The sequence below is a fragment of the Triticum aestivum genome, chromosome 6D, assembly GCF_018294505.1.
Source record: "Triticum aestivum cultivar Chinese Spring chromosome 6D, IWGSC CS RefSeq v2.1, whole genome shotgun sequence".
In the NCBI taxonomy this organism is placed as follows: domain Eukaryota; kingdom Viridiplantae; phylum Streptophyta; class Magnoliopsida; order Poales; family Poaceae; genus Triticum; species Triticum aestivum.
In genome coordinates, this window is record NC_057811.1 from 464,084,779 (window position 1) to 464,110,843 (window position 26,065).

Genomic DNA, 26,065 nt, shown 5'->3' on the forward strand with positions numbered 1-26,065 from the left:
ATATAATGAAGCAGGAGTAGGGTTTTACCTCCATTAAGAGGGCTCGAACCTGGCTAAACACAGTGTCCTTTGTCCATTCTTACCACCAATCGTTAGATGCACAGCTTGCCCTCTCCACCTACCTGAGATCTGCTAGTTTTGACACCAACAGCAGGCGGCCGCTGTCGCGATGGAACGGCTCCAGGGCGAAGTGCTGCAGGAGCGCCTGCAGCGCGTCAACGAGCTCCCCAACACTGCAAACGTGCAGCAAGACCACCTCGCTTCTCCCGCGGGATCCATCTCGCACCGTTCCATGGACCCCAGGCATCAGAACACGGCGTCTTCCATGCACCCCGACTAAGCCCGACCCAGCGCAATCGTGTCCCAGCAATCGGCGCCCCTTGGGCGACGAACCGGCTCCGGAAGACCGACGCCGGTAGGATCCTCCCCAGCAATGCGGCCACCGTGCCCGTCTGGCTTTGACTGACCCAGCCCCCGTGGTCCGGTCGCAAGCCGGCTAGGCCCGCATGCCATCAACGACACCGGCGCCCCGCCATCGCCTCGACCAGCGCGCCCTCTGCTTGGATCTGGAGGAAGACAATGCAGTTGGGCTGGCCTGCTTCGGCCCTCGCATCCGGGATGAGCCCCTCCACTAAGGATTCATGCTCCCCCGCAACACCCCCAAATACAACGGCACCATCAAGCCGGAGGATTGGCTCATCGACTACACCATCTCCATCGGTATCGCAGGAGGCAATTGCCGCCTTGCCGTGCGCTACACCCCGCTCATGCTCCAGGGTTCGGCCCGCATGAGGGAGTCCAGGATTAGGGGGTCCTTGGACAGCCGGACTATATACTTTGGCCGGACTGTTGGACTATGAAGATACAAGATTGAAGACTTCGTCCCGTGTCCGGGTCGGGCTCACCTTTGCGTGGAAGGCAAGCTTGGCAATTCGGATATGTAGATCTCCTCCCTTGTAACCGACTCTGTGTAACCCTAGCCCCCTCCGGTGTCTATATAAACCGGAGGGTTTAGTCCGTAGGACAACAACAATCATAATCATAGGCTATCTTCTAGGGTTTAGCCTCTACGATCTCGTGGTAGATCAACTCTTGTAATACTCATATCATCAAGATCAATCAAGCAGGAAGTAGGGTATTACCTCCATCGAGAGGGCCCGAACCTGGGTAAACATTGTGTCCCCCGCCTCCTATTACCATCCGCCTTAGACGCACAGTTCGGGACCCCCTACCCGAGATCCGCCGGTATTGACACCGACATTGGTGATTTCATTGAGAGTTCCACTGTGCCGTCACGATAAAGGCTTGATGGCTCCTTCGATCATCGGCAACGATGCGATCCAGGGTGAGGTTTTTCTCCCCGGGCAGATCTTCATATTCGGCGGCTTCGTACTGCGGGCCAACTCGCTTGGCCATCTGGAGCAGATCGAGAGCTACGCCCCTGGCCGTCAGGTCAGGTTTGGAAACTTAAACTATACTGCCGACATGCGCGGACACTTGATCTTCCGTTGGACGGATTCGAGCCTATGGCAGGTACGCCGCACAGTCACGACGAGCATGACTTAGCTCTGCTGTTGGACGGTGTTTGGGAGATCACACCTGTGGCCACTCCGGCCCTCAATCCGGAGCAGATCGCGCCGTTCGAGGACGGGTGGATGGACCCTGCCACGGTGGCCGCACACTCAGTGGCGATAGAGCCGAATACTGACTTCACCTCCTATGAGACCTGTGTTGCCGGACCCTTGGATTCGTCCCCGGCCACGGGCTCCGAACCGCCTGCGTCCGGGCCTATCGAATCTGATTGGGCACCGATCATGGAGTTTTCCTCCGCGGATATCTTTCAGCACTCGCCCCTGGGCGACGTGCTAAATTCATTAAGGTCTCCCTCCTTGTCAGGACGCCCTTGGCCGAACTATGTCGTTCCCCACCCACCACCCACTTAATAGCCACTGTCGACGACTTAACCGACATGCTCGATTTCGGCTCCGAAGACATCGACAGTATGGACGACGATGCAGGAGAAGAACAGGAACCACCGCCCACAGGGCGCTGGACTGCCACCTCATCATATGATATATACATGGTGGAAACCCCCAAAGAAAGCGATGGCAATAAGGCAACGGAGGATAATCCCCCCGAGAAGCAATCTAAGCACCGGCATCATCGGCGCCGCTCTAAGCCCCGCCATAGCAAAAGCAGCGATACCGGCACAATAGACAATAACACTGCGGATAGTGCCGAAGACGAAGAAAATCCCCTTAGCCAGGTTTCGAGCGGGGGGGGGGGGGGTGGGCAAGCTAGCCCTAAGGAACAGGCAGCTGACGGAGAATCAGAGGATGCCAATTACATGCCCCTCTCCGAAGACGAGGTGAGCCTCGGCGACGAAGAATTTATCGCGCCCGAGGATCCCGTCGAGCAGGAGCGCTTCAAGCGCCGGCTTATAGCCACAGCAAAAAGCCTGAAGAAAAAGCAACAACAGCTTCAAGCTGACCAAGATCTGCTAGCGCATAGATGGACCGAGGTCCTGGCGGCCGAGGAATACGAACTCGACCGCCCAACCAAAAGTTACCAAAAGCGCAGGTTGCTACCCCAACTCGAGGAGGAGGCATTAAAGCCTATACTTCCAACGTATGATGCGGCTGACCGGCCACCTCGTGGCCGAGACAAAGCGGCATATCAGTCCGAAGTTCAGCCCGCAGCCCGCCGCCAGTCAAACGAAAACATCAAGACCCGGGGCAACACGCACGACTTGCGAGACGTATTGGAAAATAAAGCAGGACATAAAAGATCGATCTACGGATCACGAGGGCGCGCCCCCAACGCGTGACGTCGACCATCACGCCAGATATACTAAAAGCAAATCTGGCTAGGCCGAATACAACAGACAAGACTTGTATGAACTGCGTCATGATATAGCCCGGCACAGAGGCGCCGCACACCCCCTATGCTTCACCGATGAAGTAATGGATCATGAATTCCCAGAAGGGTTTAAACCCGATAACATTGAATCATATGATGGTACTACAGACCCCGCGGTATGGATAGAGGATTTCTTCCTCCACATTCACATGGCCCGCGGGGATGATCTACACGCCATCAAGTATCTCCTGCTAAAACTCAAAGGGCCGGCTCGGCATTGGCTGAATAGCTTGCCGGCAAACTCCATCGGAAGTTGGGGGAACCTGGCAGACGCATTCCTGGACAACTTCCAGGGCACTTATGTGCGACCACCGGATGCTGATGATTTAAGTCACATAACACAACAGCCCGGAGAGTCATCAGGAAATTCTGGACTCGGTTCCTTACTAAAAACAACCAAATTGCCAACTGTCCGGATGCGGAAGCCCTAGCGGCCTTTAAACATAACATCCGTGACGAGTGGCTCGCCCGACATCTCGGCCAAGAGAAGCCAAAATCCATGGCAGCCCTCACGACACTCATGACCCGCTTTTGCACGGGCGAGGATAGCTGGTTGGCCTGTAGCAACAATACAGCAAGCAACCCTGGCACATCAGGGGCCCGAGATACCAACGGCAAACCCCGACGCAACAAACACAAGCGCCGCAAAAATGGTGAAAACGCCAAAGATACGGAAGTCAACGCCGGATTTAGTGGCTCTAAGTCCTTTCAGCGGAAAGGGCCACTCAAAAATGACAATTCGGGTTCGTCCAGTCTGGACCGCATACTCGACCGTCCATGCCAAATTCATGGCACCACAGGAACACCAGCCAATCATACCTACTAAGAATGTTGGGTCTTCAAACAAGCCGGCAGGTCAGGCGCCAAAAACAAAGATAAGGGGTCTCAAAGCGATGATGGCGACGAGGAGCCCAGATCACCGAATACAGGAGGGCAAAAGAAATTTCCCCCGCAAATCCAAACGGTGAACGTGGTAAACGCCACCCACACTCCCAACCCGGACCGGATTCGCACCCTCAGGGATGTCGACTTAACGGAACCAGTCGTCCCACAATACAAACTAGGGCCGATCACCTTCAACCGCATGGATCGTCCAGTTAACACCAATCAGGGCAATTTAGCCGCACTAGTCCTCGACCAAATAATTGACGGGTTCCACCTCACACGAGTCCTCATGGACGGAGGCAGCAGTCTAAACCTGCTTTACCAGGACACTGTGCGCAAGATGGGCATCGATTATTCGGTGATCAAGCCCACTGAAGCCACCTTCAGAGGTATTATACCAGGTGTGGAGGCCCGCTGTATAGGCTCCATCGCCCTTGAGGTAGTCTTCGGATCACCAGACAATTACCGTGCCGAAGAGTTAATCTTCGACATCGTCCCCTTTCGCAGTGATTATCAGGCACTGCTCGGACGAACCGCGTTCGCTCGATTCAACGTGTTGCCACATTATGCCTACCGTAAGCTCAAGATGCCCGGTCCGCGCGGCGTCATCATGGTTAATGGCAAGGCCGAACTTTCCCTCGGTACCAAAGAGTATACCGCTGCTTTAACAGCAGAAGCAACGAGTGGCACCTTTCAGTCAAACCTCGAGTCGATGGCCAGGCTCCATGACACCGCCAAAGGACTCCGAACTACTTCGCGGCAGGATCGCCCGGCTCGTCCAGAGCTCAATTAAACACTCCGGCGAAGGCCAGCATAGGCCACATACCACGGCTCAACCGCTCTATGGCACACAAACATTTCTTACATTTTCTTTGCAGGTTCACCTTTGCGCAGACCAGGACTGGCATATGGAAGCAGCTCGAACGCGCAAGGGAATCCTTTGATATTCCCCACGATGACCATCCGACTATACTCCAGATCCGCACACAGCTTCTTCCCCCCTGGTCTCAGCAGGTTCCATAGTCATATTTCTTTTTTATCACATTACCTATACTCATACGCATCGACGTACTATTTAAATACAACATGTGGATTTATATGACGCTTATCTACTGTTATTTCTTATTAAAATTCTTTTGTCAATAGGCATCTGTACACTACGATATGCCTTAAATATGCAAGGGGCTTCGTTTTACCCATAATACGGAAATAAAGTCCGAACACCTTCATGGAAGTTCGGCACCCCGAACTTATAGCATTATATGCATCAGCTCCGAATCATGTCTTGGGTCAAATGTTGGGTTTGCCCGGCTCCCATGTTTTGCTGCCTTATGATAATCCCCAAGTGCATGGAAGAATCGTAGCAATTTCCAAAGGTGGAAGTGATAAGTATGGAGTGTCGAACCACAAGGAGCTAAAGGTAAGATCAATATTCTCTCAAAGCCCTATCTGCCACTGATACGACTCTACGTGCACTGAACGTTTGCTTCCAACTAGAAACGAGAAATAAAACTACGTTGTGGGTATGAAGAGGATAACTTTGCATGGTATCGGAGAGCTAAAATATAAAAGTAGGTGCTGTTATCATAAAGTTAGAATGTATTACTAAATAATATAAATAGCGAGTGTGGAATAATGATGGATCGGTGTGCGGAATTGTCCTAGGCAATTGTTAACAAGACCGGTAATCACTATTGCGGTTTCATATGTGGGAGAGGCATAAGCTAACATACTTTCTCTACTTGGATCATATGCACTTATGATTGGAACTCTAGCAAGCATCCACAACTACTAAAGATCATTAAGGTAAAACCCAACCATAGCATTAAAGCATCAAGTCCTCTTTATTCCCATACGCAACAATCCCTCTTACTCGGGTTTGTGTTTCAGTCACTCACCAACCCACTATAAGCGAATCATGAATGTATTGCAACACCCTACAGCGGGAGTCCCTCATGCTTGCGCGACACGGAGGGCACCATAGGATAGCACCAAAATAAAACATACAACCTATACCAATCTAGATCATCAATCAACCCAAAGACAAAAGATATCTACTCAAAACATCATAAGATGGCAACACATCATTGGATCATAATATGTGGCATAAAGCACCATGTTCAAGGAGGGATTACAGTGGGGTGCGCGAGAGTGGACCGCGTAAAAGTGATGAGGATGGTGATGATGATGGTGATGTTGCTGAAGACGATCACCGTGGCGATGATTCCCCTCCCGATGGCACTCCGGCGCCACCGGAAGAGAGGTTCTCCCCCTTGTGCTTCCTCCTCCATGGCCTCCACCCTCTGGTCCTTGGCCTTCATGGTGATGATGGCCCCTCCGGGATACTCCTCCATGGCCACCGGTGATGATGGCCCCCTCCGGCAGGGTGCCGGAGAGGGCCTAGATTGACTTCTTGTGGCTACAGAGGCTTGCGGCGGCGGAACTTCCGATCTAGGTTTCTTTCTGGATTTGGGTATATATAGAAGAGTTTTGGGTTGATTTCACGTCAGGGGGGTCTCCGGGCTGTCCACGAGGCAAGGGGGCGTGCCCTAGGGGGGTGGGCGCGCCACCCACCCTCGTGGGCAGCCCGGGACTATTCTGGCCTGCTTCTGGTACTCCGTGGGCTTCTTCTGGTCCAAAAATGATCTCCGTCAAGTGGCACGTCAATTGGACTCCGTTTGGTTTTCCTTTTCTGCGATACTCTAAAACAAGGAGAAAACAGAAACTGGCACTGGGCTCTAGGTTAATAGGTTAGTCCCAAAAATCATATATAAGTGTATAATAAAGCCCATTAAACATCCAAGATAGATAATATAACATCATGAATACTTCATAAATTATAGATACGTTGAAGACGTATCAGCATCCCCAAGCTTAATTCCTGCTCGTCCTCGAGTAGGTAAATGATAAAAGAAATAATTTAGGAAGTGTGAATGCTAGCAAGTGGTTAAGTTTGATCAATGATAATTCCAATCACTCTTTCTAGCATCATTACATGTCATAACATTAGCTCATCTCATAATACTTCTCATGATAAAGTAACAAGCTATTCACATGTTAAAGTATAGATCATAAACATACTTGAAAACTAACAAACCGTGTTATCAGTCATCAAACAATTACAATTCATCTTATTTTCAGGAAGAGTCTATGTCAGAGCTTTGATTTAGCAAACTCCACATACTCAACTATCATTTAGTCTTTCACAATTGCTAACACTCACGCGATATTTATGGGTTCAAAGTTTTAATCAGACACAGAGAAAGATAGGGGCTTATAGATTCGCCTCCCAACCTTTTACCTCAAGGGTAATGTCAACAATAATAGTTCATGATGTCTTACATCCAATTGGATATATATATATCAGAATCTTTCCAACACAATGTGCTTGCCAAAGGATAAAATGTAAAAAGGAAAGGTGAAAAATCACCATGACTCTTGCATAAGGGTAAGAGATAAAAGTAAAAGATAGGCCCTTCGCAGAGGGAAGCAGAGGTTGCCATGCGCTTTCGGGGTTGGATGCACAAAATTTTAATGCGAAAGAATGTCACTTTATATTGCCACTTGTGATATGGACCTTTATTATGCAGTCCGTCGCTTTTATTTCTTCCACATCACAAGATCGGATAAAGCTTATTTCCTCCACACTAGTCAATCATACATATTTAGAGGGCAATTTTTATTGCTTGGACCGATGACAACTTACTTGAAGGATCTTACTCAATCCATAGGTAGGTATGGTGGACTCTCATGGCAAAACATGGTTTAAGGATTTGGAAACACAAGTAGTATCTCTACTTAGTGCAAAGAATTTGGCTAGCATGTGGGGGAAAGGCAAGCTCAACGTGTTGGGCGATCCATGACAATATTCTTTATTTCAGATATAAGAAAACATAACCCATTAGGTTGTCTTCCTTGTCCAACATCAACCTTTTAGCATGTCATATTTTAATGAGTGCTCACAACTACAAAAGATGTCCAAGATAGTATATTTATATGTGAAATCCCTCTCCCTTCAATATTCTTTCATGAATTGTTCAAGTGACCAATTCTACGTTTGCTAACTTTCAATAAGTTTACTACCTATACTTATTATGTGTGAAGTCATTACTCCCCATGTTATAAGCATACGAAACATATATATAAATTCAGATTTACGACATTCAATTTATTCAACCATTTATTCATAGGATATACATGAAGCACATGAGCAAATGACAAACTACTCCAAAAGATATCAGTGAAGAACACTGAGTATTCAAATAATTAACTAGCCATGGGAGGATTCTTTTTCATTCAATATTTCAGATCCAATGATTTTATTCAAACAGCATGTAAAATTGAAAATATGCTGCAAGCAAAACACATATCATGTGACGAATAAAAATATAGCTCCGAGTAAGGTATACCGATAGTTTTGAGGACGAAAGAGGGGATGCCTTCCGGGGCATCCCCAAGCTTAGGTACTTGAGTATTCCTTGAATATTTCCTTGGGGTGCCTTGGGAATCCCCAAGCTTAGGGTCTTTCCACTCCTTATTCTCCTCATATCGATATCTCACCCAAAGCTTGAAAACTTCAATCACACAAAACTTAACCAAACTTCGTGAGATAGGTTAGTATGATAAAGAGTAAACCATTCACTTTGGTACTGTTAAGGACAAGTTTCATAATTTTTCTCACACAATGCCTACTGTACCATATCATTTCTACAATTTATATTGAGAAATATAAGTCATAGAAACTAGAAAACAAGCAAACTATGCAATGAAAACAGAATCTGTCAGAAACAGAACAGTCTGTAATGATCTGAACAATAACCATACTTCTGCTACACCAAAAATTATGAAATAAGTTGGTGGACGTGAGTAATTTGTCTATTAATCTTCTGCAAAAAGAATCAACTCAAAAGCACTCTTCTGTAAAAAATGACATCTATTCTCGTGAGCGCAAAGTTTCTGTTTTTTTACAGCAAGATCACATTAACTTTCACCCAAGTCTTCCCAAAGGTCTTACTTGGCACTTTATTGAAACAAAAGCTATAAAACATGATTACTACAGTAGCTTAATCATGTAAACACACAAAAATAGTAAGGGTAAATATTGGGTTGTCTCCCAACAAGCGCTTTTCTTTAATGCCTTTTAGCTAGGCATGCTGATTTCAATGATGCTCACATAAAAGATAGGAATTGAAGCACAAAGAGAGCACCTTGAAGAATATGACTAGCAAATTTAAATGTAACCCACTTCCTATTACTAGGGATTTTGTGAGGACACAACTTATAGGAACAAGAATCAACTAGCATAGGAAGGCAAAACAAGTATAACTTCAAGACTTTAAGCACATAGAGAGGAAACTTGATATTATTGCAACTCCTATAAGTGTGTATTCCTCCCTCATAATAATTTTCAGTAGCATCATGGATAGCAACTTTGTTTTCATACTCAATTGGAACCTCTTCCGAAATAGTGGAATCATTACTAGCTAAAGTTGACACTCTTCCAAATCCACTTTCATACATATCACACTAAGATTCAACACCCTCCAAAATAGTGGGATCACTAATTCCTAAAGTTGAAACTCTTCCAAACCCACTTTAAATGATAGTATTATTCATACTACAAAGGATATAAGTGAAGTTCATGGAGCATTCTACAATTACTATAGACTAACCAAGCTCAAAATGTATAAGTGAAGCACACGAAGCATTCTATAAAACCATACTCAAAAGATTGAAGTCAAGCACAAAAAGTAATTCTATAAGATCATACATAAAATATTTAAGTGCAGCACATGAAGTATTCTATAAATTGATGAAGGGACATATCATACTAGCATGGTTCTTAAAGGGAAAACAAAAACACAAAGGGCACAAATCATGTGAACAAAACAAAAGCCGAGGTATACCGATATTTGTTGAAGAAGAAAGATGGGATGCCAACCGGGGCATCCCCAAGCTTAGATGCTTGAGTATCCTTTGAAATATTTACTTGGGGTGCCTTGGGCATCCCCAATCTTGAACTCTTGCCTCTCTTTATTCTTCTCAGAACGGTAACTCCTCGTTCTTCGAACACTTCATCCACAAAAACTTAACAAAAACTTTGTGAGACCCGTTAGTATAACGAAGCAAATCACTACTATAAGTACTGTTGCAAACCAATTCATATTTTGTTTTTGCATTATAGCTACTGTAATATAACTTTTCCATGGCTTAATCCACAGATAGAAATCAATAGTTTCATCAAAACAAGCAAGCAATGCATCAAAAACAGAATCTGTCTTAAACAGGACAGTCTGTAGTAATCTGGAAGTTTAATAAACTTCTGTAACACCTTAAATTATGAACTAAATTTGAAAAATGGAAAAATTTGTACAGAAGTAATGTGCAAAAAGTTTCAGACCCATTTGAATTTCCAGTAAAAAATGTAAATTCACGCACTACAGCCAAAGTTTCTGTTTTTGTTCTGCACATAGTAAACAAGCAATCTAATCATCCTAAAACCAAAGCTTGGCACATTATTTTTATAATACAATGAATATATACTAGGGGATAATTATTTACAGTGAAACTTCCATGAAAAATTCTACATTGTTTCCGTGAGCATGAGCACAAGTGCTCAAGGTCGACCCTCACTTCTTCAATGCATCACTTTCCAATCACTTCTCTTTTTGAAAAACTTTTTAGGCATGAGAGGCAAGTACATTTTTTGTATTTTCATTTTTTTAAAAACAAATTTGTATGTTTCACCCACAACTAAACAGAAACAAAAAGGAAAAAAAACAAAATCTACTTAGTGAAGAAAGCAAACAAGCACACACGAGAATATCAACCCCACACTATTGCTCCCCGGCAACGGCGCCGGAAAAGAGCTTGATAATCCCCAAGTGCAGGGAATCATCGTAGCAATTTCCAAAGGTGGAAGTGATAAGTATGGAGTGTCTAACCCACAAGGAGATAATGGTAAGATCAATATTCTCTCAAGCCCTATCTGCCACTGATACGACTCGACGTGCACCGAACGTTTGCTTCCAACTAGAAACGAGAAATAAAACTACGTTGTGGGTATGAAGAGGATAACTTTTCCTGGTATCGGAGATCTAAAATATAAAAGTAGGTGCTGTTATCATAAAGTTAGAATATATTACCAAATAATATAAATAGCCAGAGTGGAATAATGATGGATCGGTGTGCGCAATTGTCCTAGGAAATTGTTAACAAGACCGGTAATCACTATTGCAGTTTCATATGAGGGAGAGGCATAAGCTAACATACTTTCTCTACTTGGATCATATGCACTTATGACTGGAACTCTAGCAAGCATCTGCAACTACTAAAGATCATTAAGGTAAAACCCAACCATAGCATTAAAGCATCAAGTCCTCTTTATTCCCATACGCAACAATCCCTCTTACTCGGGTTTGTGTTTCAGTCACTCACCAACCCACTATAAGCGAATCATGAACGTATTGCAACACCCTACAACGGTAGTCCCTCACGCTTGCGCGACACGGAGGGCACCATAGGACAGCACCAAAATAAAACATACAACTCATACCAATCTAGATCATCAATCAACCCAAAGACAAAAGATATCTACTCAAAATATCATAAGATGGCAACACATCATTGGATCATAATATGTGGCATAAAGCACCATGTTCAAGTAGGGATTACATCGGGGTGCGGGAGAGTGGACTGCGTAAAAGAGATGAGGATGGTGATGATGATGGTGATGTTGATGAAGACGATCACCGTGGCGATGATTCCCCTCCCGATGGCACTCCGGCGCCACCGGAAGAGAGGAGGAGCGGTTCTCCCCCTTGTGCTTCCTCCTCCATGGCCTCCACCCTCTGTCCTTGGCCTTCATGGTGATGATGGCCCCTCCGGGATACTCCTCCATGGCCACCGGTGATGATGGCCCCCTCCGGCAGGGTGCTGGAGAGGGCCTAGATTGACTTCTCGTGGCTACAGAGGCTTACGGCGGCGGAACTTCCGATCTAGGTTTCTTTCTGGATTTGGGTATATATAGAAGAGTTTTGGGTTGATTTCACGTCAGGGGGGTCTCCGGGCTGTCCACGAGGCAAGGGGGCGCGCCCCAGGGGGGTGGGCGCGCCACCCACCCTCGTGGGCAGCCCGGGACTCTTCTGGCCTGCTTCTGGTACTCCGTGGGCTTCTTCTGGTCCAAAAATGATCTCCGTCAAGTGGCACGTCAATTGGACTCCGTTTGGTTTTCCTTTTCTGCGATACTCCAAAACAAGGAGAAAACAGAAACTGGCATTGGGCTCTAGGTTAATAGGTTAGTCCCAAAAATCATATAAAAGTGTATAATAAAGCCCATTAAACATCCAAGGTAGATAATATAACAGCATGAATACTTCATAAATTATAGATACGTTGAAGACATATCACCTTACGTTCCGCTATATCGGCCAAGGCAGCACATGGAGAACTACTGCGATTGCGTCCCGGTTCTTCCGGACGAGCACCTCAGGAGAGAAAGCCGAAAACTGACTGTCATGATACGGTGAGAGCTGGTCAGGTGTTCGAGAGTTTGTAAAATCTTTAAGGATTTCTCCCGCATAATGCCATAACCAATGCAGCGTGCGATGGATCGGTTTTTCTTCCGATCAGGTGCTTATAGAGCCCCTCGTGCGGTCTTCCGAACACCAGGGGCTGCGCCTACCTTCCTTTTCTAAAGCTCCTATGGCTAAGTGAGAGTGATAAAGCCCTATAGTCCTATTGCCTGGTTCGTTGTGCTGAACACCTCCTTCGAAGGACTCAAAACTGGGATAAAGAGTGATCAGGTTTATCCCGAACACCCCCGTACTTCCTACGTGGGGGCAGAAGCCGACGACTGGCCAACTCTTAGGATTAATATATAAAACGGCCGCGCAGGAGGGTAAAACAGGCAATAAATAATAGAAATGACCTTCTTCAACATTACAAAGGACAACATGATTGTATTCATGGAAATATAATGTCCTTGGTGCGTTGCTCCGCCGCAAGGAAGGATCCTTTCAAGACACTTTCATAATACAATTCGGGGGACCGACTCTGTTCGCACCGCGGCAGCTTCCCTGTCTTTTCCCCAAGCTCCGATCGTCTCCGTGACCTCTGGCGCTCGTCCGTTCCCTCCCTGTCGTCTTCCCCGAGCTCATGCGTGAGCACACGCGTTCGCGGCGCCGTCCACGCGTCGGCGGCGACGCCAGCTCGGCCATGACCTCGCACGGCTATATAAGCCAGCCCCGACCCCTCCCGAGCTCACCACTTGACCTCACACACACCTAGCTACCTCCCCGACCACCCAAACGAGCTCAAAGAGCTCTCTGGTTCACCCATGGCCGCCCTGCCCACATCGGCCTCGGCCAAAGTTCACTCAATGCCGAGCCCCTCTCTCCTCCTCTCCACCCCCAGTAGTTTCCCCGTAGTCCAGCGCCCCTCCTCCACCCCTCAGCCCGGCGACGGTGTGCTCGTGGCCGCGTGCCCCAAGATCAACCACCACCGCCGCCCTCGACCTCCGCGAGCCGCCGGCACTCGAGGCCTCCCCAGCGCCCGCTGCTGCTCCAGGAGGGAGCAGCACTCCGTTCCGCGCCCGCCGGTGGTCCGAGCTCCACAAGGGACGGCCGGAGCTGCACGGGCCATCGCCGGCGCCGCGCGGCCTCGCTTCTCCCATGCTTCTGTCGAGAGGAAGAAGGAGACCAGTGGGAGGAGAGAGAGAGCGCCACGGGACCCACCTATAAGCGATCCAGGAGCCGGCCCCGCGTTGACCCCGCCCACGCTGACGTGGATAAGTGGAAGCGCATTTGCGAGAATGCGTTTTCTCTTTCCGAAGGCGTATTTCCTTGCAGCTTAGGCGAGGAATGTGCTTACCCCTCTGGAAAGCGTATTTTCTCAAAACAGTTTCTGCCTTATCCACTCAGGGGCCTATTGTTAGAAACATTTTTACATATTGGTCCCTGGACTTCAACTCTTCACAACTTTTTATCCACAACTCCAAATGAGGTGAATCCAATGCCCACGTCTTCGTCTCTTCTATTTCAAACTTTTGGTATCAGTTTCACTATGTTTCAACATTCCCAAAATGACCATTTTGCCCTTGCCCCCAATCAGCCCCCTCCGAGAGAGTACCCCTTCCGGCGATTCTTTCCGCGGTCGTTCCGCACTTCTCCCCGGAGCCTTCTTCATCCCCAGGCAAGCCACAACCACCATTTGCATGATAGCCATGCAAAAGCATTGGTTTTCAACTTGAATCTTAAATAACTGTTTGTTTGCTTTGCTGCTATTGTCGTTATTTCGGTTATGCTTATGGATCGGTGTTTACCGTCATGCTTTGTTTTTCTTGCACTCTGTTCTTATGTTCTTCATGCTAGTACTACTTTAATATTGGCCATGCTTGGTAATAATACATGTTGGTGATGGTCTTCGGTGCATGACTATCGTCTATTCCAAGTACAGTTGTTATGCATGTTATTTTGCACCGAGTTGGTTAAATATTTGCATGGTAGTTTTATCGCTTGCATGATATTTATTATTGATGCTAGTGTTCATGTCATGCTATGAGTAGTGTTCTAGTTGTGATATTCATGCTCGTTAGTATGCCATGCTCATCTGGTTAAATGATTAAATGTTGTTGTTATGCTCGTTGATTATGTTGCACCGCCATGCTCATGTTGATATCATGTTCATGCATTGTAGTTGCATCATGTTATTTTTACCATGGCTCAGCATATTGCATTCAAGTTTAACCGGATTAAATTAAACTTGAAGAACTGTTGGCTGAGTCATGGTGCTACCAGATCGAGCTGACCAGTGCAACCACATTTGCCTTGTGTATGGGAAAGGCCCTAATGGGTCTATTGTCATGCCTCTCGCCGGTGCCTCCAACGTAGGGAAGGTTATGCGCAGGCGCTACCTTAGCCAGGTAGGACGGCATAAGCCTTGTGAGCCCGAGTTGTTTGCGCGCTTTGTCCCCGTTTGGGACCGTTTTTGCCACGACGGTCGCCGTAAGACCTTTGGTAGGCATGGGCCACCCAGGACTGAACCCAAAAGGGGTGTTGGTCGGAGTGGCCGGGAGAGTGCCATGGCAATAGATCGAATTTGTTGGAACGCTGTTGGTCCACCCGAATGGGAGTGCGAGGCCATGGGTTTCATGGTGTGGGTACAGTGCGCTACCTCTGCAGAGTGTGTGTGTGCTAAATTAATCGATAGCCGCGCCCGCGGATATGGGCCCAGTTCGTGTCGGTCACACTATGGGTCAAAAGTAATAATAATGTGCTTAATAACAACCCCGGTTCGATGATGAAAGAAGTTGGTTGATATTTATGTGATCGTAAGAGGATCACTGTGGTATCGTGAATACCGACTTGTTGGATATTTGTGGTATTATGCGAGAGTCAAGGGTAAAAGTCAAGCTCCTTGTGGTCATAAATGATTACTACGGTATTGTTAATACCAAGCTTGATTGGATCCTGAGATGATCGTGTGATGTCCGTAATGGTAAGTTTGTGCAGGTGATGGTTACGAGGTAACCCGAACAGAGTAAGTTAGTGCATGATAGTTTCATCATGTTGCATGCTAGTATCATCATGTTCATATGTTTATGCCATGCTCGTATTGTTCTAGCTGTATCATCTTGTTCATGCTATGATTGATCTGATAGTATCATGTTAATCCTTGTAAACCTGTAATTGCCATGCTGTTGTTTGTCTTGATTGCTTTGGTTGCTGTGAGCTTGCAAGTACATTCAATGTACTGACCTGGCGTGTCATGCCAGCTTGCAGGTCATGCCACACCCCTCTCGATGAACAGGACCCCCGTTTCGACCGTAGCGCTCACACACAAGTCTGTTTCCTCCGTTTTGCGGTATGCCACACCCCCTCTCGATCAACAGGACCCCGTTTTGACCGTAGGAGGTCCAACAGAAGTCCGTTTCCTCCGTTTTGCATTATGCCAGACTCCTCCCGATGAACAGGATCCCGTTTCGATCGTGGCCGGTCGAATACAAGGCCGTTTCCTCCATTCTGCAGTACGCCAAGCCTCGTTTCCATTGGTTGTTCCGTCCAAGCCAGTTGCCTCCCGATGAACAGCATGCGTTCCGTTGCCTCCCGATGAACACGACGCATTCCATTGCCTCCCCATGAACATGACAACGACGCAGCTTCTCCGTTCCGACCCAGCCATGTACACGAGCCCTAGCCGTACGTATGCGCGAGTAGGTGTTGGAGACTCCACCCGTATGTACGCACATGGCCGTATTTTCTTTCTTGCACCTTGGCCGCTGCACGTAAGTGTACATGCTACGTGCGCGCCTCTACTACGACACGTGCGCCCCTGTACATCGACCAGTATGTACATACACGTTCGCGACCAGAATGACAAAGCTATGTACATTTCGACCAGGTGGGTCCCGACTGTCAGGCACTTCCTTGCATGCGAAGATGTAGCTGGTGGGTCCCAGCAGTCAGGGGGCGAATCGTTTTTTTTGCCCGTAATATGGATGCACTTCCTTGCGTGTGAAGATGTAGCTGGTGGGACCTAGCAGTCAGGGGGAAACGTTTTTTTCACGAAATACGGTGGCCTGTCCGGTGGGTCCCTGCTGTCAGGTGGAGGAATCATTATTTTGCGCGTAATAAGGAGGCACTTCCTTGCTGCGGCCGTGCACCCAGCTGCCAGCCTCTCCACGTATGGTACTCTTCCGATGGAAGTCGTTCCTTGACCATGTTGACCACGCCGCGCCGCGAGCACCAGGGCGGTGGACGACAGCGAGGCCTAGGAAGGGGACAACACGGAGCCGGGGAAGACGCGACAGTAGTAGGGGGTTCACTGGTTCGGCTGCGGTGTGAGGATGCCGTCGCCGCAGGATAACAGGGGGTGTGGGTGAGTAGAGGGATGCCCTGGCTAGCGGTGGGAGTAGTAGGGGCAGTGAGGCATGTGCGGCAGTACATCCGGCCACGGGAGGTGGGAGCAGGCGGTCCTGCCGCTGCTGGATTTGGCGGCTGGAGCAAGAAGATCAGAGATTGAAGAAACACGATCGTCGTTGGATTGACATCCAACAGTTACATCTACTAGAATCGTTTGTTGACGAATATAATAACTAAAAATAATTTGCATACGCGTCAACTTAATTGGCCCACAAGTCAGACCATTCCCTATTTTTTTAATAATTTATATGTAGCTCATTGCAACTTCTTATGAAATTTATTGCAGTCCGTTTTTTTTGTTGGACAGGGCCAGGGTTAAAATTTTTAACGAAATTTCACATATTTCTATGGGTTCCAACCTATTTTTAATACCGAAATGTCGAGCTAGATTTTAAGTACTTTGAAGATATATTTAAATTAGTTTAAAGCCCAGTGAAATAGAAATCTGAAAATGTGAAAAAATTCAGAAATTATAAATAATTGGCAATTTGTCATCTATTTTTATATTTACAAGCCATTTCATATTACTTTCAAGATTTGCAGGTGTCTTGAAAGAGTTGAAGCCCATCAGGGTGTAGAAAAATAAGTAGGCCTCGATTGGGTAATTTTCAGAAAAAATAAACTGGGCTCATTTTCACAAAGAAAAAATAGCTGGGCTGGTCATATGGTGAACATAAAATATAACCCTGGGCTAGACAGGCCACAGCCCAGTTGAAACCCTGCTCCGTCTGAACAATAACAAAAAAAATACTGCTCGAGCAGCTACGTCCCAGGTGTTAGCCGATCTTGTGTTGTTCTCTTGTCTATTGACTATATACACTCACAATGTCGTGGATCCCAGATGTAAGGAAGCCACTAGGAGGTAGGATTTTCTTTTTCCATACGCTGACATAGTGGGCCCCTACTGTTATCCTCTCCACGTACTTCTGCTAATTCCTGTTGTTTGTTGACCATGTTGACAACTGTCACAGCCTGATTTTTGGCCATTTCTTTTTCATTTGATTTTCTGATGTTATTGCTTGAGTTTTCTTTTTCCGTGGCTTTGTTGTCTGGAAACTGAAAAAGTAACCTCTTCTTTATTTCCAGATTGGCTTGTCATCCTCAAATCCTTCCCTAGATCATATCATTTCCATCCTAGCCCAATCCCAGTATTCTTTTTATTGGGAATATTCCTTTTCTATTAAAGGAATCATCCTTTTTGCCCTAGGTTGTGAAGCAACCCATATTTCCATCACTCCTAAAATTCCCAAATAATTCTCATAAATTGTTTGGGTCATATCTTCCTCAAATATGGAAAAACATTTCATTTTCCATGTTTATCATCATGCTCAAATAATTCATTTCCTATTCTGCCCTAAATGGCACATTGTGAAGCAAGTGCTATTTTCCTTTGCCCAATTGACCTCTAACTCCTTGGACACCTTTTCCTATCCATATAATTGCCACATGCCAAAATGCAACCTCATTTGCCTAGCAGTCATTTAATTATGATTTTCCAAAGTTTCTGTCCAGAAAGAAACTTTGTGAAGGAGGTGCAAGCTAGGCATATACAAATGAGTTACAGTTTTGCATGGTCCTTCATATCATCAAATCATAGCCCTCCACCAAAGTTGAGCTCATTTAATGCCTCGATGTGAGAACAGCTTTAAATCTTTGATTCTATACAAAATTTCAGTTTGTGAAGCAAGTATATTTTATCTTGCTTCATTATGGCTGTAAATGTTTCTAGGCCTTCTCCTATCCATATATACTCCCTCCACCAAGTTGTGGCTCAATCCATTTAGCTATTTTACCTCTAGAATTTATTCAAGTTTCTGGTCAGTGGGGATAATGTTTGTGAAGGAAGTACCATTTTGGTTTATCCAAATGGTGTGAAACCTTTTTCAGCATCTTCATATGACCAAATAACTCTGCCCTACCCAATTTCAGCTCAAGTAGCTTCACCATTTGAGTGCATCATCATGATTTCTATTCTGGACCAATTTAGGCAGTTGTGAAGCAACTATATCTAATATTGGTCCAAATCCCTCCATAGTTTCCAGGACCGTAGTCCTTCCATAGTCAAACACCCCAGACAAATCTGTTTGACCCAATCATCTCCCTGTTGATCAGCAGTACTCAGCCAAAACTGATACAGCAAACTTCAGGCGATGACTCACATATCTCCTTTGCACTTCGGCGTGATCTATCACCTCCCTCGGCCTCTAGTTTGAAAGGACTAAACGCTAGATAACGTTTCCCTGCCTCTTGCGTCCCCTCCTTGCCGGTCACAGTGGTGACCACCACCCTGGCACGCCATGGACGCGAGCTGAGGCGCGTTTTGCTCGGGCCCCTCCTCGGTTCGTCGTGCTCGCGCGCCTCGTCGTGTCCAACAGCTAGCCCAGGTTGTCGCCGTTCCCTTGGACCTTTCTCCCCCTCACGAAGCCTCCTCGCTGGCGCTTGTCGCCGTTCGCCCACGGGCGAACTGTAGCCGACCGGCTCTGTTCGCACCGCGACAGCTTCCCTGTCTTTTCCCCGAACTCCGATCGTCTTCGTGACCTCTGGCGCTCGTCCGTTCCCTCCCTGTTGTCTTCCCCGAGCTCATGCGCGAGCACACGCGTCCGCGGCGACGCCAACTCGGCCATGACCTCGCACGGCTATATAAGCCAGCCCCGACCCCTCCCGAGCTCACCACTTGACCTCACACACTCCTAGCTACCTCCCCGACCACCCAAACGAGCTCAAAGAGCTCTCTGGTTCCCCCATGGCCGCCCTGCCCGCATCGGCCTCGGCCAAAATTCACTCAATGCCGAGCCCCTCTCTCCTCCTCTCCACCTCCAGTAGTTTCCCCGTAGTCCAGCGCCCCTCCTCCACCCCTCAGCCCGGCGCCGGTGTGCTCGTGGCCGCGTGCCCCAAGATCAACCGCCGCCGCCGCCCTCGGCCTCCGCGAGCCGCCGTCACTCGAGGCCTCCCCAGCGCCCGCTGCTGCTCCAGGAGGGAGCAGCACTCCGTTCCGCGCCCGCCGGTGGTCCCAGCTCCACAGGGGACGGCCGGAGCTGCCCGGGCCATCGCCGGTGCCGCGCGGCCTCGCTTCTCCCATGCTTCTGTCGAGAGGAAGAAGGAGACCAGTGGGAGGAGAGAGAGAGCACCGCGGGACCCACCTGTAAGCGAGCCAGTAGCCGGCCCCACGTTGACCCCGCCCACGCTGACGTGGATAAGTGGAAGCGCATTTGCGAGAATGCGTTTTCTCTTTCCGAAGGCGTATTTCCTTGCATCTTAGGCGAGGAATGTGCTTACCCCTCTGGAAAGCGTATTTTCTTAGAACAGTTTCTGCCTTATCCACTCAGGGGCCTATTGGTAGAAACATTTTTACAGATTGGTCCCTGGACTTCAACTCTTCACAACTTTTTATCCACAACTCCAAATGAGGTGAATCCAACGCCCACGTCTTTGTCTCTTTGATTTCAAACTTTTGGTATCATTTTCACTATGTTTCAATATTCTCAAATTGCCCATTTTGCCCTTGCCCCTAATCAGCCCCCTCCGAGAGAGTACCCTTTCCGGCGATTCTTTGCGCGGTCGTTCCGCACTTCTCCCCGGAGCCTTCTTCATCCCCAGGCAAGCCACAACCACCATTTGCATGATAGCAATGCAGAAGCATTGGTTTTCAACTTGAATCTTAATTAACTGTTTGTTTGCTTTGCTGCTATTGTCGTTATTTCGGTTATGCTTATGGATCGGTGTTTACCGTCATGCTTTGTTTTTTTGGCACTCTTTTATTATGTTCTTCATGCTAGTACTACTTTAATATTAGCCATGCTTGGTAATAATACATGTTGGTGATGGTCTTCGGTGCATGACTATCGTCTGTTCCGAGTACCGTTGTTATGCATGTTATTTTGCACCGAGTTGGTTAAATATTTGCATGGTAGTTTTATCGCTTGCATGATATTTATTATTGATGCTAGTGTTCATGTCATGCTATGAGTAGTGTTCTAGTTGTGATATTCATGCTCGTTAGTATGCCATGCTCATCTGGTTAAATGATTAAATGTTGTTGTTATGCTCGTCGATTATGTTGCACCCCCATGCTCATGTTGATATCATGTTCATGCATTGTAGTTGCATCATGTTATTTTTACCATGGCTCAGCATATTGCATTCAATTTTAACCGGATTAATTGAACTTGAAGAACTGTTGGCTGAGTCATGGTGCCGCTAGATCGAGCTGACAAGTGCAACCACATTTTCCTTGTGTATGGGAACGGCCCTAACGGGTCTATTGTCATGCCTCTCGCCGGTGCCTCCAACGTAGGGAAGGTTAAGCGCGGGCGCTACCTTGGCCAGGTAGGATGGCATAAGCCTTGTGAGCCCGAGTTGTTTGCACGCTTTGTCCCCGTTTGGGACCGTTTTTGCCACGACGGTGGCCGTAAGACCTTTGGTAGGCATGGGCCACCCTGGACTGAACCCAAAAGGGGTGTTGGTCGGAGTGGCCGGGAGAGTGCCATGGCAATAGATCGGATTTGTCGGAACGCCGTTGGTCCACCCGAATGGGAGTGCGAAGCCATGGGTTTCGTGGTGTGGGTACAGTGCGCTACCTCTGCAGAGTGTGTGTGTGTGTGTTAAATCTATCGATAGCCGCGCCCGCGGATATGGGCCCAGTTCGTGTCGGTCACACTATGGGTCAACAGTAATAATAATGTGCTTAATAACAACCCCGGTTCGATGATGAAAGAAGTTGGTTGACATTTATGTGATCGTAAGAGGAATGCTTATCCTTGTTTGCGAGCTATGATAAGCGTTCCAGCCAGAGTCCTTGCAGAGTGGAGTTCACCACCGTCGTTGCTTTTCCGCTACCAGTAGTCATTCCACTGCGTCGTGTTGTTCTGCTGCTTGCATAGAGCAACCGTGGCAGGCGTAGTGTCGCCGTGCCGATGTAATCCCCTTGTACCCCAATAGATTGCAATAAAGAGCTAATTTGTTCTATGCTAAGCAGTGCCGTATTCCAGAAGACTTCTCCTCGATCTCTGGGCTAGAATACAGGGAGTTCCGGTTTCTCTGAGCCGGGGTGCCACAACAACGCGATAGGGCGGCGCTGCAGCGAGCGCATCAAAGCAGCCGGAGGACGACGGCGAGGCCTCGGACGTCGGCATTAACGATTTAGGAGACGGTGGGGCGGCGATGCATGCGCTGAGGCGCAGGCAGCCGTGGAAGGCGAAAGAAGGCGGCCCCGCCGGCGCTGGTTTGGTTTTGGCGGCTGGAGGAAGACAGGACTGAAGAAACATGACAGACTGTAAAAGCAGCAGGAGTACTTAACAACCTTAACTGAAACCAGCAAGGGCACATAACAACAATTGTTTAAAGCAGTATGAGTACTTATACAGGTTCAACCATACAAAGGATGCCTCGAACAGTGCAACTTTGCCTATAGTTAACTAAGGGTGAGGCCACCAAGCCCCAAGACAAGGCCCAGGCGCAACCCCGCGCATCCACAACCTCCTTAAAGCAGCTTCATCTTGCAATGTGGTCAATAAACATGATATTCGGTTTAGAGCCATGGAAATGTAGGAACATAATCTTCTGCCCTATTCTCCAAGATGGACGGGCCTTCATTATTTGAGACCCCCGATGAATAAGTAACTTTTCACCTCCAAGGGGAATGGAGTATGTCAACATAAACATCATGTTGTGACCAAGCGCAAGTCTGACCCTACCATAGTTAGGCACCTGTATGGGAACAATAGAACTGGGCAGTTTATGTTTCAATAAGATCACAGTTGTAAAACTGTGTATAAGAAATAGTTTATGAACAACATGTATAACAGAAAACAACTCGTACCATAAGTTTCTCGACACAGTTGGACATGTTCAACGAGTGCAGTAATGGCACACATATCCCACGTGGCCTTCCACCATTGAAACGCCCCACAAGGACCTCAAGACGATCAATAAAGTGTAGGAACTTGTGGATGTCGTCCCAGTCAACTTCAGTGCCATCAGTAACAGCCGAGTTCTTATAGAATAACAAACGAGCAGCCTGCTTAACTCTGAAAAAACTTACATGTGCCACCAATTATAAGAAAATATTAGTTAGAAGTAGCATCTTAGTGAGAGATTCGTTGCTACTTCTAAAGTTAAATTGTGATTAGTTAGACAGCATTGGTGGATTAAGAAGTAATCGAGGCAACAAGCAAGAAGCAGATACAAAACTAACATGGATGAACAATTGGAACGACGTCGGGGTGGAAGATCACATTGAAGACAAAACCAGGTTCTGCTATTTCCATCAACATTTGTGGCCAACTTTCAGTCCGTAACACTTGAGAAAGTTTATCCAAGTTCGGCCATAAAAAAAGCAGCGATCTTCTTGGTTCATGAACCCAACTCGGAACTTATATCCATGGCTTGTCTTCACTGTGACCATTAAACTGGTGTATTCAGTTATGGCAAGGCCGAGCATCTTGATTACATGTTTTCTGGCAGAGCAAATAATGCACTGTAGGAAAAATAATATGAGAACACAATGTATTCCCTATCCAAATCTAGAAATAATTTCCTCCTTCGCGTCAGTGTTGACCATCCAAATATAGCAATCCAAATTTCCAAATTAGTCGACAGCATGTTCAAAAAACCCCACCCTCCCGGATTGAAATGAGGATTCTAGGAACATACTGTGTGCGTTTTAAAATCCTGTGTTAGGATGAGAAGGAACAAGTGTGGCGTGTCGCCGAGGGTGCAGAAACCTGTAGGGTCCTCGCACTTTGGGCACTGCAAATGAAACACACTAGATTCAGTAGGAAGAAAAATGCATCAACGGCGGCGGCTGCGATGCTAGGATTACCCGCGACCAAGGGACTTGGATTTATCGGGGATGGATGCAGAATTCGTACCTGGTTCTCCATGAGAAAACCCTATGCAATCGCTGGGAGGGGGTTTTCTTTGAACAAGAAGACGAGGGAGGAGGGGATTTAGGCCCAGTGAAATATTGTCGCTTCGCCCGTCAAGCTTACTGCAAAAGCTGGAAAGGTGGGGGGTTTTGTGATTTCACGGCTCATTGGGCATTACTGCGGCGCTACAACCGGGGTGTGTCTACCGTGCAGTTGTGCACTCTAATTTGGTGCATATGGCACGTGGACCCCGTTGCCGGATGCCCCACATATCAGCGAAAGGAAGTAGAAAGACATGAGTAACTAGTTACACATAAATATATTTTTGACACAGAGATACTCCCTCTGTAAAGAAATATAAAGATCTTTTATATCACAACTTTATACATAAAAATCAAGGGGAATATATATAACATATATAATTAAAAAAACAGAGTTTTTTTAACATAGTATAGAAGACTTGGTGATGATGGTGTGCCTGCCATCCTGCAATATAGGTCGTCCGATTTATATCTGACGGATAGGAAGGAAACTATGGCAATTTTGCAAAAAGGTACCCACACAGCTCTCCACATTTGCAAATAAGGCCTTCCCTCGTTCATCCTTTTCTATCACAAGATAAAATACTCATACAAATGCATCTTGATGTTATGTGCAATGCACGGGCATTATGGGGGTTCAGCTGAGAATATAATGCTGAAAGAGGCTCACGGTTCTGGACTTTGGGCCACAGTCCGGTGGGCCTGCAGGTTTGGGGGCCCTTGTGTTCTACCTCAGTGCTTTTCATATTGCAAGCGACTGGTACGGCGCTGGTTTTAGATGCTGTCGCAAGGCGAATACGCAAAATTGATTAAACCACGGCAGCTGTTGGAATTAAATCGAACGGCAGTTCCTAACCAGCAATCAGATTTGGAATTGTATCAACGATATACCATGTGATAAATAATACTGTCGTACTACTTATACACACAGGACACATGTTTCACCATGCCAATTTATTACATCAAAATCTCTCGGAGGATAGATCAGTTCGGCAGTAGCGTGCTGCTACTGAAGAATTTCAAAGTTGGTTTGGACCAGCTCTCCTTGCCGAGAAAGTTCGATTTTGACACCATCCCCTACCGCAAGATATGATTTAGATTTGAACCTTGACCATCCTTTAGCATCAATCATCATGCGACCATCCTTTCTACTTACGGTAGATTGAGCTGGTTCATTCACACCAAGGCTGCGTATGGTAAGAGAAACATGGCCACGGTCGCCCGGAATTTTGAACGACTCCCTCGTTGCTCTAGGAATTCTCTGTTTGCAAACAAGAAGACATACATAAACAGTTAGATCAAAACAGTGAATCATGTAAAACAACATGGAAAGAAAAAAGAACGAAGCACTTGGGCGGGCAATGCTTACCAAGAAGGTGGACATGTCATTTTTGTAAGGACTTTGGTATATGAAGTGCGAACTGCAGCCCTGTCTGTTGCCGATGCAACTGCTCGTTCAGTTGCCGCTGCACAGGCCGGAGCAGATGCAAATGCAAGTGTTGGTGCAGGTGCTGAAACCGTTGTTGGTACCCATGCCGGTGCGACTAGTAGTGCCGCTGCTGTTGCCGGAGATGGTGCTCCTTGTAGAGCTGGTGCCGGTGTCGGAGCAGGTGCCGGTATCGATGCTTGTTCCTCTGGTAGATCAGCCTGATCCGCTGACGCGGTCGGTGCCCAATCCTTAGCTGGATCACACTGAGCTGCTACCACTGTGAGTGCTAGAGTAACTGCCGGTGCTCGATTCGTTGCTGAAGGTGGTACCGATGTGCGAGACAGCGACGATCGTATCTGGTCTGCTATGATCAGCTTTCTAACTTGACAAGGCTCCGTGACCATGATCCAGTTTTTTCTTCATTTCTTTTAAATGCGAGAAGGACTAATTGTGGCGTTTTTGTTAAACCAAACTATAGTTCATCATAGGGATTCAGCTTGTACTATGACAACAGACTGATCCAATTTTTTCCAGTAATATAAGTGATGGACAGTGCCTTCGTTACTGACATGACATAAGAAGTGAAACCTGCAAAATAGCCATCGTAGAGCAATCCAAACGGTTTATTCTGTGATGAATTTCACATGGCAAAACCTGCATCTTAAAATTGTTGGAAAAGAAATATAACATGACATTAAATCAATAAGATTTAGACAATAAATCAATAAGATTTACTTGATGTGACACGAATGAATCCTTACCAGGAAATCACTATGTTGAAGTACTAAACAGAAGATTGATCATCCAACTACGGGTGGCATGCAGGGCCCCCGTTGACTGCTACAAGCAGGACAGTCCAAAGGTCGTGACAAATCGTATGGACCAAACATCAATGGGACTGGAAATCCTGGTGGGTCTGATAAACCCTGCAATGCATACAAATATTGGAGTGTAACCATAATTGATAAACCGTCCTCACAAAAAGATGATCTGGATACTTCAAAA